Source organism: Brassica napus, chromosome C2 (genome assembly GCF_020379485.1).
Source record: "Brassica napus cultivar Da-Ae chromosome C2, Da-Ae, whole genome shotgun sequence".
NCBI lineage: Eukaryota > Viridiplantae > Streptophyta > Magnoliopsida > Brassicales > Brassicaceae > Brassica > Brassica napus.
In genome coordinates this window covers 41854916-41865752 of record NC_063445.1, presented here as the reverse complement: position 1 = coordinate 41865752, position 10837 = coordinate 41854916, and the positions used below count along the sequence as shown (strand labels likewise).

The following is a 10837-nucleotide window of genomic DNA, read 5'->3' as shown; positions in this document are numbered from 1 at the left end:
TGTCATAAGAAAGCTTCAAGAGACAGCAAAAATATTTGGTGGAAGGAGACACTTCAGTTTAGTTAGATTTTATTTTATATTTTTTTTTTGTTTGAGAGCTTCCAACTTCTTCTTCCTCTTAATTCTTTAGAGTTTGTATAACTTAGCTTACCTTTCAAGTTATTATGTTTCTAGCTCAAGTCTTGCTGACTACTTTTTTTGTCTTGCTGAATACTTGGTATCTGAAATTCACCGAATCATTCTTGAATCTCATCAGATAGAGAGAGGGAGGATTTATTCAACAAAAGCCCAAAGTCAATTTCACAAAGGCCCAAAATGGTAATACAAAAAAAAAACAGTGAATTCAACAGAAACAAAGATGATCATGGTTCATATATCACTCATCATAAGCATTTGAGTTGGTTACATAAACCAGGTGCACAAAAAAAAAGAGTTGGTTATAATAACCAGAAATGGGAAAACAAAAAGAGGATACCATCAAACGACTCAAGAATCAGATCTGAAACTCTGATCTTATTTTCTTTGGTTAGATCAGTAATATATGATTTGATCAAGCGATATAGTAGATGGAGTTAGGGAGCTTGAAGGTTCTCTTGGGAACTGGACAGCCTGCGAAGCTGTTCCATTGTGCACCCATAACTCCCCAAACTTTGTATCCAAGACTTGTAAGCCATGTCCTTACATCTGCCTTGTATTGGGTCACACTCTTCTTCTCTTCCTCTTCTCCCCTGCAATTTTTAGGTTTGACAATTTTATTATATCCAGATCAAACTATAATACTTTGAGAGCTCAAAATGTTGGTTGCTCATATATTTATATGGATTAGGACATATAATCTAGCTAGTGGTTTGTACTAGTGTTGTTCTAAGACAACTGTTGAGACTTGAGACTCGAAGGAACAGAGGAACAATATATACCTGAGGAGGAGGTTAGACCAGCCGTGGTAACCGGCTTCAATAAGGTTCTCGACGGTGGCGGACCTGAGGTACTCTTTTCGAGAAGAAACCAAAAAGATCTTGAAACCTCTCTCTCTGATTTCATGGAACAGCTTCACCATGTTTGGAACCGCTGGTGCCTTTCCCCAACTTTGCCATTCCTCAAACTTGGTCGTGTTTAGTTGCTCACCACTGATTCAAATCAATGTAAAATTATAATCCCAAAATGTAATTATTTATATGAAGCTAATATATTGTAACTAACTCATATTACTTTTCACTGGAAACCAACCAAATTTAAGACAAAATTAATGTAACCGAGCTGAGAAAATAAATAAATAACTATATATATAAATGGGTTAAATATAAATTACTGATATTTAACTAATATTATATAAATGTAAAATTATTAAAAATAAAAATCATTATCTCCACCAAAAAAAACTAAAATTGTGACAATTCGAACCAAACATAATCAACATGGTTAACTCAATTTCTTACCCGAAGCAGCCGTTGCTCTTGTGGTAAGGAATGGTGGAGAGAAGAGTGTCATCAATGTCAAAGATCCAAGCATCCATGCCATCACATTTCTTCTTCTCGCAACAAGTTTTTCCGAGGTAGAGGATAGCTTCATCAACGGCTCTCTCCACGTCATCCTCGTACTAAGATGATGTCATGTACTTTTGGACGAACCACACGCACTCCTGTGGCACCACCGTGAAGTCTCTGATGTTGTGAAGCTCCACGTTGATTCTCCAGCTCTCGCAGTATCCGGTTAGGTTTGGATCTTTCAATGTGGCGACCCCCTTTTGGCTGGTGGTGGTTTTGGTAGGCTTGAGTCCTTTGAACTGGTTTAGGATGTTCCAGTCACGAGCTGAGACCATTCCGATGAAAAGGAATGCGAGTGTTAGCGAGAGCACCAAGGATTTAGCCATACTGTCGATGATGGAATCAAAAGATGAAGAAGATTACTTGTGTTTGGAGATCTCTCTGTAATATGGTAATGTGTATAAATAGATGTAGAAGTATAGATGTCAACATTACAAGAAAAAAAGAAGTTGATAATTGTTTTTAGATATAGCACTGATTTGTCTTAAGTGATGTTACCGTGACATTTTCAAATCGAACTTCTTATTTAATTTTCTTATGTAAAGATGATTTTAACTTTTCGTTACACTATGTCAGTTTGTGTATATTCGAGTCGGTTTCATTTTATCAATAAAAACAAAAGAAAGAGTTAGAATATATTATAGTTATACATTTTGTGTCCAAGTGTTGTTCAATATATACAGTCTTACAGATTAAATTTATCATGTTGACGTGATCATATACATACAGTATATACATTAAATTATTTTTTGGGATGAATGTAAACGACAGCACATTTTTACATAGATAATATTATCGCTATACATATAATATAGTGGAAGGAAAGTGGGCACCATGTCTTGATGTGAAATAGGCAACTTGAAGAAAATAAAGTGAAAAACATCTATCCAGCTCATGCAATTTAATATAATCAACCGTCGTGGTCGTCTGAATAAATGTGTTCTTACTAATATATTTTCAGGATATAATCGAAAAGGTTGCACCTATACGTAATCAACTGATCCGAACTCCGAACACAAAACGCAATATTCGCACTGCTGTTGTATCGTAATCGGGATATAAATCCGATGGTACGTATGTAAGTTGCAAACACACAAAAAATAAGCATACCTATACAGATAATAAACCGACCAAAGTTGTAGAGCATGAGGTCCATGACCATTATAAGAAAATGTCTCACCATTATACGTACTTGGTCCCACATTTTTATCGTAGTATGTTATTTGATTTTTTTTTTGAGAAAGGGCTGTGTTTAATTAATTTGATACAAGCTGGAACCATTTAGATTTAAATCGTGAACTATATGCATCTTTTAATATATTAAATAGTATTTAAAACAAGTTCACATGATGAACTATTGTTTTGCACTATAAGATTTGTTAATGATCCTAGTGTCTAATTTGGAATTTTATGTTGTGAAGTTTACAGATCGAATGATTATTACGTTGAACTTTTATGAAAGACGTGTTACACTCTACATTTTCTTTTCAAAATTTTAAAATTGTCTTCACAAATTTTCTTTAAAAATTTGTAATAGATTTCTAGTGATACAGTTTTATGTTATCCTAATTTAAAACTACACCATACTCGGTATAAATGCATTCAAGTCTCTTAATATGTCAAGAAGATCGATGAAAAGGGTTTCGAGAACATCTAGTGCTAAAATTACCTACAGTATACGTTGATTGTCTTATTCTTTTGTTTTTTTACACGAACGAACAACTATTACATTATTCAAACTTGAAGTGGTCTATGTAACAATAACATAACAACCAATAAAACCAATTTTCTTACTCTTTTGTCAACCACTTTTATTATTGTTTAACCATATTTTGGTTGTATAAACGGGTCTATATTGCTAAAAGCCTAATCCTCACACGTGCAGTCGTGTCGGATATAGTTATAATTGGTATGTAACTTTTCATTTTACACTATTTGATTTTTTATCCATGTTTTTTCAAAAGTTTTTTCTTAATAACCAGGAGCTGTCCGGACCTTTGGCCAAATAATCTTCCCAGGTTTGGGACTCAGCCAGCGCTAATACTAATTATGGCGCAAAGCATCCTTCCCACGGTGCACTGAACCCAAGAATACAAGAACACCGACACTTGCGCTTAAACCAACTGATGGCACATCCGTGGTATTTTTTTCCAAGTTGTACTATAGTGTAGCATATTTGATCGAGTATGGTCATGCTGATACTCGGATTGAATATTCGTTGATAGTAGTTTTTTGTTACAACAATCTTTATATATCTAATCTTTTTCTAGCAGATTAAGGCGAACATCTGCACAAATCTTTTTGTGTATGCTGAACAAGTCTTATAGGTATATCTTCCACGTCCTTAATTAAGCTAATCACTGAAATCAAGTTTGTAAATAGCTGAAGAATTCATGCGTAATTGTTGACCTAACCCTTTTATTTGTTCTCATTATTACAATATCTCACACGTTCTCATTTTTTTTTTCTATTTAATATGACCCTCCTTCATCGAGAGATTTATTAGTTTGTACAATATAAAATTCTTGACAAGTCATTCAGTTCTTGATCAGTCTGGATTCACATACTTTATATAGGCGATAGGAATGCTTTTCTTGAACTACTGTTTTTCAACTTTCTGTTTAAAATTATCAAAAATGTTAGAGATGGATTGCATCCCTCCACGCAAAACCTATAAAATAGAGGATTTGGTCCGACAAGCCGGCCAAGGACATCAGCTCCGCTAAGCGGTCCCCAGTTAGGACTGCTTTATTTGACTACACAAAGCAAGCACGCCAGCTCGGCTCAAAAGCCTGATTGCTTGGCCCAGTTGCTCGGCCTGATCAAGACCAAGCTCATTATGGCAAGACGACTTAGGGTGAAGGTAAAGTGAGGTTATCTATATAAGGAGGAGGAGGACCAACGAAGGGGATCCCGCACATTTACACTCACACTTGGTGGCTAGAAACTAGGGTTTTACTCACTGTATTCTTGCCAACTTGTACTTTCCTATCCAGATCTCCGAGCATCGGCTTTCTTTTATGTTCACTCTTTCCAATCTCTAACCATTTACTCTTTTCCGATCTAATAAAACGCCTTTGAACTAACTAACCGACGAGTTATGTCCTACTGTATGAGTCCCGACCAAACTCAGATCAAACAGTTTGCGTCCACCGTGGAGCAGAATGAAGTAGCGTTAACAACGATCATGACTCACGGAAAGTCGAGTTCTGGCGAGGAGCCGGAACCCACCCCAGTGGTAGCAGCACCGACCGTGTCCGACTTCATGGATACCATCATGGCACGCTTCTCTCAACAGAAAGAGGCGCAAAAAGCGACTAACGAACAGCTCACCGCCTGGCCGCTGCTATCACTCTTCCAGCCAGACACACCAGCAACCATCCGACCATTTGAAGACAAAATCGATTTAGTTGAAAACTCTGAGATTTTCTTGGAAATAATCATCTAACTGTTACATCACACCATTATTTGAGTTATTGATTGCAGATTGTACAATATGGAAAAGCCAAGCGTGATTGTTCTGCCAATAACGTCCATGCTTGTGAGGGTGTATTAAGAATCCAAAGCTGACCTCCAACATTAATCTACATGAATCTCTTCTTTTGGGCCTTGGTATACACTTGATCGGATTCCTCGTCCAGGTTTGAAAAGACTAGTCTGTGTAAGTATAATTCTACATAGATAGAGGTAAGAAAGAAGTGAATCAGGTGCTTCATGACAACCATCATTTATGCTTGTATTTCATGGAAGTTTTTCTAATAAACTCAGTCGATAGAAAAAGTAAAATGATACTTTGCAAGATAGGGAAAAATCTACTGGGTGAAGCGAGAAAAGAGAGAGGAAATGAACCAGAGTAAGATTGTCTATGGGGTCAGAAACTTGAATGGGTAAGAGTCCATGTGTATTGTGGCAATTTAGCTTTTAAATGAGGTCAGTGGTGGTGAGTTTGAATATCTCGTATGAACTGTGGGATGAAAATGGTTTGGTTGCTAAGCAGAGATTAAATACATGGAAGTACTTTCTAAGTTTAGTACTAATTAATGTCGCTTGCAACAAGTAGTGGTGAAAGTGGTGTTCTAAAGGATATGTGAGTTCCTACGTTTTCAAACCTTTTTCATAGGTATAGTCCTCTGTTTTGCTTGAGGGCAAACAAAAGTTAAGTTTAAAGGAGTTGATATATCATGGTTTTATGGGGTTTTGACAATGATATAAGTCATGTTTTAGAGTCTTAATTGTATATTTCGAGTTTTATCAACTCATTTTAGGTTCATGTATGTTTTTGACAAGATTGGAGATTCTCGAGCACTTTGGAGCATGGAGAGAGTCACAGATGAAGAGAGCAAGTTGATGACCATAGTTTGGCATGGTGTCGATCGACATCCATCATACACAAATCCCGACGAGTTTTTTTGCAAGTTTCATGAATTGAAGAAAGACCCAAAAGTTTCCAGTATTTGCAAGAAATTTCCTAACATGTTATAGACATATATTTACTCTAAAGCCATTTTTATGCTACACTTCATTTTTTTATCTATGAAAATTTTTTGGAGAGACAGATTAGAACTCATCAGAGAGATGATTTCAAACACTTTTATCTTTTTATTCGATTTATGTATGCAATTTATTTAGAATATGATTTGGGTTCCCTTGATCACATCTGAGTAATTCATATGTTAGATTTAGGGTTCCAAAAAAATTAGATGAATTTTTAGATTGAATTGTTAGAGTTATCTTTTATTCTTCATCTGGAGTGTTTTTAATGCTACTTTTTTTTATTGACAACCTGAAATCTAGATTTTACGATAATTGGTGGACATGAAAGTGTAATTGATTGCCTGAATTAATTTAGATCAATTACCTATCTACAAAAAAATTAATTTAGGGATTTAATGAGCTTATCAAACTTGCTCTTAATGCTTATCTAGAATAATTGAATTTGGAAAGAGATTTGAAATTCTAGGATTTCGACATAGATAATCTCTCGAGTGAAAGTTGTTTGATTTGATTGCTGTGATTTGAGTTCAAGAATTGATTTACTTGCGAATTTCCTGAGTCTATCGTCTTTCACATCGTTTTCAACATCTTAGTTAATGTCTTTTATTAAATAACATCTCTTACTGTTTAGCTTAATTCAAATACTGATATCTATTGAGTGATTAAGAGTTTTGTGGATTCAATCCCTAAATACTGAACTGCACCTCTGAAATTACAAAGTAGCTCATTGGACTAATTTTAGCGTATCAACCTGGTGGTAGATAGTAGCCCATAGGTTCTCGAGGCAGGGGCGGCCGTGGTTCTTTTGGAGGACGAGGATGAGGTTAAGAGAATGTTGCTCAAAGAACGTATTCAAACGCATCACCTTTCCCTGAATTCTCTTCTTATCAATGGACTATTCTGAGCCAGATGATTCATGAAAAAGCTGGAACTAATGCTTCAGACAAGCTTTCTAGTAAAATATTATTTGGCGATGTAATTTTTGATACATGAGTTTCTCACCATGTGACCGGATATTACAAAAAATTGAGAATATATCGCCATGTTCAGTCTCGCTTTTCAGAAGGATATAATCCATTTGCTACATCCATTGGATAGTTACCACTCCCAACAAAAATAACTCTTGAACAAGTTCTTTAGGAGCCAGATATAAATTGCACAATGGTTTCAGTTGAAAAATTATTAAAACAGACAAACTGGATAGCGACTTACAAATATGATTTGCATTTTGAATGACTGCTTCATTAATATGTGTATTACTTCACGGATATAATATCAGCAAGGAATCATCGGACTGTTGGTAGTTTGGATCAGACCTTGTGGCATTGACTTTTGGAATATCCATCTTTTTGAGTACTTTCGGATATTTCTTTTCTTTCTTATGTTTCTAAATCAGCTTGCTCTAGTCCATGCAACATTTGTTTTAGAGTTAAGAAAAATCGTGAAGTTTTTAATTCTCCCTTGGATAAAACAAATGATTGTTTTTCTTTAATTCATGTGGATGTATGTGAACCATATAAAATTTCTTCTTCATGTGGGGATTTTTATTTTCTAACAATCGTGGATGATTTCTCACGAGCCATATGTTTCTCCGACTCAAAAAATCTGAAGTTAAAATTGTTCTGAAAAACTTCATTGTCTACAATGACAAGCAGTTTAACAAGGTAGCCAAGACAGTTTGTAGCGACAACATGGCTTAGTTCATGGTACTTACATTCTTCTTCAAAGAGCACATAATAGTTCATGGTACTTACATTCTTCTTCAAAGAGCACATAATAGTTCACCAGACTTTTTAGACCATCTCCAATGGGGGTTCTTCCCATTGGAGTTCTTAATATATGTATTATGTATATATTATATATGTGTAAATAATTGTGGGGTCCACAATTATTGTGGAAATCCATAAATAAGGGTTCTTAGGGATTCTTAAAACCATGTTTTAAGAACCCTTGCCTATGGGGTTCCACAAAAATTGTGGACCCCACAATTACTTATACATATATAATATATACATACATATATATATATATACATAACACATATATTAAGAACTCCAAGGGAAAGAACCCCCGTTGGAGGTGCTCTTACATAAACAAACCGCATCAGAATGAAAGGGTGGGAAGAAAACACAGAAATATACATAATGTCTCTCAAACTCTTATTTCAAGCATAATTTCCAGTCAAATTTTTGGGAGAAGCAATACTGATAGCTGCTTATTTGATTAATCGTACTCCTATGCAGATTTGTTGTGATCAAAACAGGTCATGGCAAAATCAACAGCTAAAATCCTCCCAGAAATGGTGCCTTAAGCAAATATGAGCTGGAAATTTCAAAGAAATTATATTTCATAAGCCAAACTTATTTGCATAATGATACAAGAACAAACTTCGTATATTTCATCCCGGACAAGAAATGAAAGAGTTTTTATCCAAACATGAAAAGATCGGAAAAACGTTCTTGTTGAAGGTGTTTATGATAAATGACGAATCTGATGAAACAATCTTCCGTTAAACGAAAGATCAGAAAGTTTACACCGAAGAACATCATAGGAAAGTTTGTGAGATAATCTTCCGCAAAACAACTTTCGGGAAATTTTTGCGGAAAACTTGTGTAAACAAACTAAATAGTTCCAAAAGCCTACGGAAGGAATAAGAATGGAAGAAAGGCATCACCACCCCTCATGAACTCAGTGTCACCCAACAGCCTTCTCTCACTCCTCCATCTCACCACACTGCTTCTATCTCTCAACCATCTTGCCACACAGCTTCTCTCTCTATATGTCGCCACACTGCACTCTCCCCGCACCTCCATGTGGCCACACAGCTTCTCTCACTCCTCCATGTCTCCACACAGCTTTCCTCTCTCCTCTATATCGCCTCAAAGCTTATCTCACTCCTCCATGTCGCCACACAGCTTCTCTCACTCCTCCATGTCGCTACACATGGTCCTCTCTCTCTCTCTCTCTCTATGTCGCCAAGCATCTATCTCCTTGGATCCATGTCGCCCAACACTATCTCTCCTTGGTCAATGTTGCCAAACAGGCTTCCTTATCGCCCAATAAGGCCCTCATCATGTTATCCTTTGGATCTCAATCGAATTGTATTTCATTTCGTAGCAATCAGAGTTTAGGTTGAGATTTTACAAAGAAAACAAGCATGATGTTGTTTTCTCGTAAAAAATTAAGTCAAACGTCAAGACGATACTGATTAATTTAGCACCATTGTATCCTTGACTAAATGAATTGATTTTTATCAGTTCATAAGACCAACGACATAAAGAAACATACATAGGAAGAATCAATGTTTTTCGGAGAAAAACCATAAAAACGCACAAGTCGTAAAACAATCCAAAATAACCTAAACCACGACAAAATCTCATTATGGTTTAAAACGAGAACATGCCAATTTGCAATGACGGTTTAATCTACTTGGATAAATAAAAATGGAGAAGATGATAAATGTGAAGTTCCAAGATAAACATGGACTTTGAGAATATAAGGAAATATCTCCGCAAAAGGATAAACTCGAAGCAAGGGCGGAGAAGGAAACATAGGAGACTTTGGAGGCATGTATAAGAACATCCGGGGCAGAGAAGAGAGGGTACGATTCTACGCTTTTAGAGCTCTGTGCACTTATAAACTTTAGGCATTATTCTCGACATGCTTACTTTTCTATGGTTTTCACTCGATTACAAGACGAACTCGCAAAGGAAATTCGATCTCTTGTTCAAACTCTGAACTATGTTCTGCTTGATCCTCGAAATGGGTACGTAGGCAGGCCTTTCATAAGGTTCAGTTCAAAATCTATACAACATTTTTCGCATCTTTCTTTTGTCTTTTTTCTAGACGAGCTGCGGCTAACATAGGTCTTCTAGACATAGGTGGTTATGCTAGTGAACTTATTTAGGTTTTACTGCCTATGTTATTTGATTTCCGTTGTAATCCCATTTTCAGACAAACTTCATGTATGTTTTCGTCTCTGGAACCCTCATACGCGAGTTTGAAGTAAAGATCTACTCTTTTATAAATTCATTTTCATGTCTTCTTTATTTTCTGCATTTATTTGGTCACTTATCGTTGGCTCTCATCGAGAATTCAGACCTTAAGGAAAGCTAAGCTTTCTTCCGCTAACAAATTTTGACAGTGCAAAATTCAGTTCCCACAGTTTGGCGCTAAAATGAAGGAGGGGTCAGATTACTTCTACTCACGGATTACTTAGAGCATTTTCATGTTGTGATGATATTACACTTAGGCTGATACATCAACAAACCATGTTTCTCTCCCACAAATCATAATTCTTGTACTCTCTTGTCGCCAAAATACAACCAAACTTGTCTTGATAAACATGACACGTCGCCTAACTCCTTTAGCTAGGAAGGCTATCGATACCAAATTGTAGTATAATATGTTGCATAACAACATTCAAAGACATACCTCATGAATCATGATGTACAAATGCCTTCAGCTTCTAGACCACAGGATCCTTCTTCAATGTCTGAAGATCTTATTCACTAAGATTCAATTCAGCAGAAAACTCCACGTGTTACATAAAACACAAATCTCCTTAAAACACATGAATTTTCGCTACTTCCGTCTTGTCAAGAGCTTACACTTCTTAAAACAAGACCTTGGACACTTCTTTGTATACACTCAACCTCACAATAGCTAAACATTCAGTGTATCCCCTCTAAAAGATAGCAATGAAAACTGAGTGTTTTACCTTTTCAACAGAACATTTTCGGACCACAACAAAAGCACAATTATCGTTGCATTCCCTCTAAAAATAGCAATGAAAAACT

General features: G+C 36.0%; 1 pseudogene; it reads right to left on the bottom strand.

Annotated features, from left to right (window-relative positions):
- Window positions 1–340: 340 nt before the first annotated feature.
- Window positions 341–1981, bottom strand: LOC106385177 (annotated as a pseudogene).
- Between the last annotated feature and the right edge of the window lie 8856 nt (window positions 1982–10837).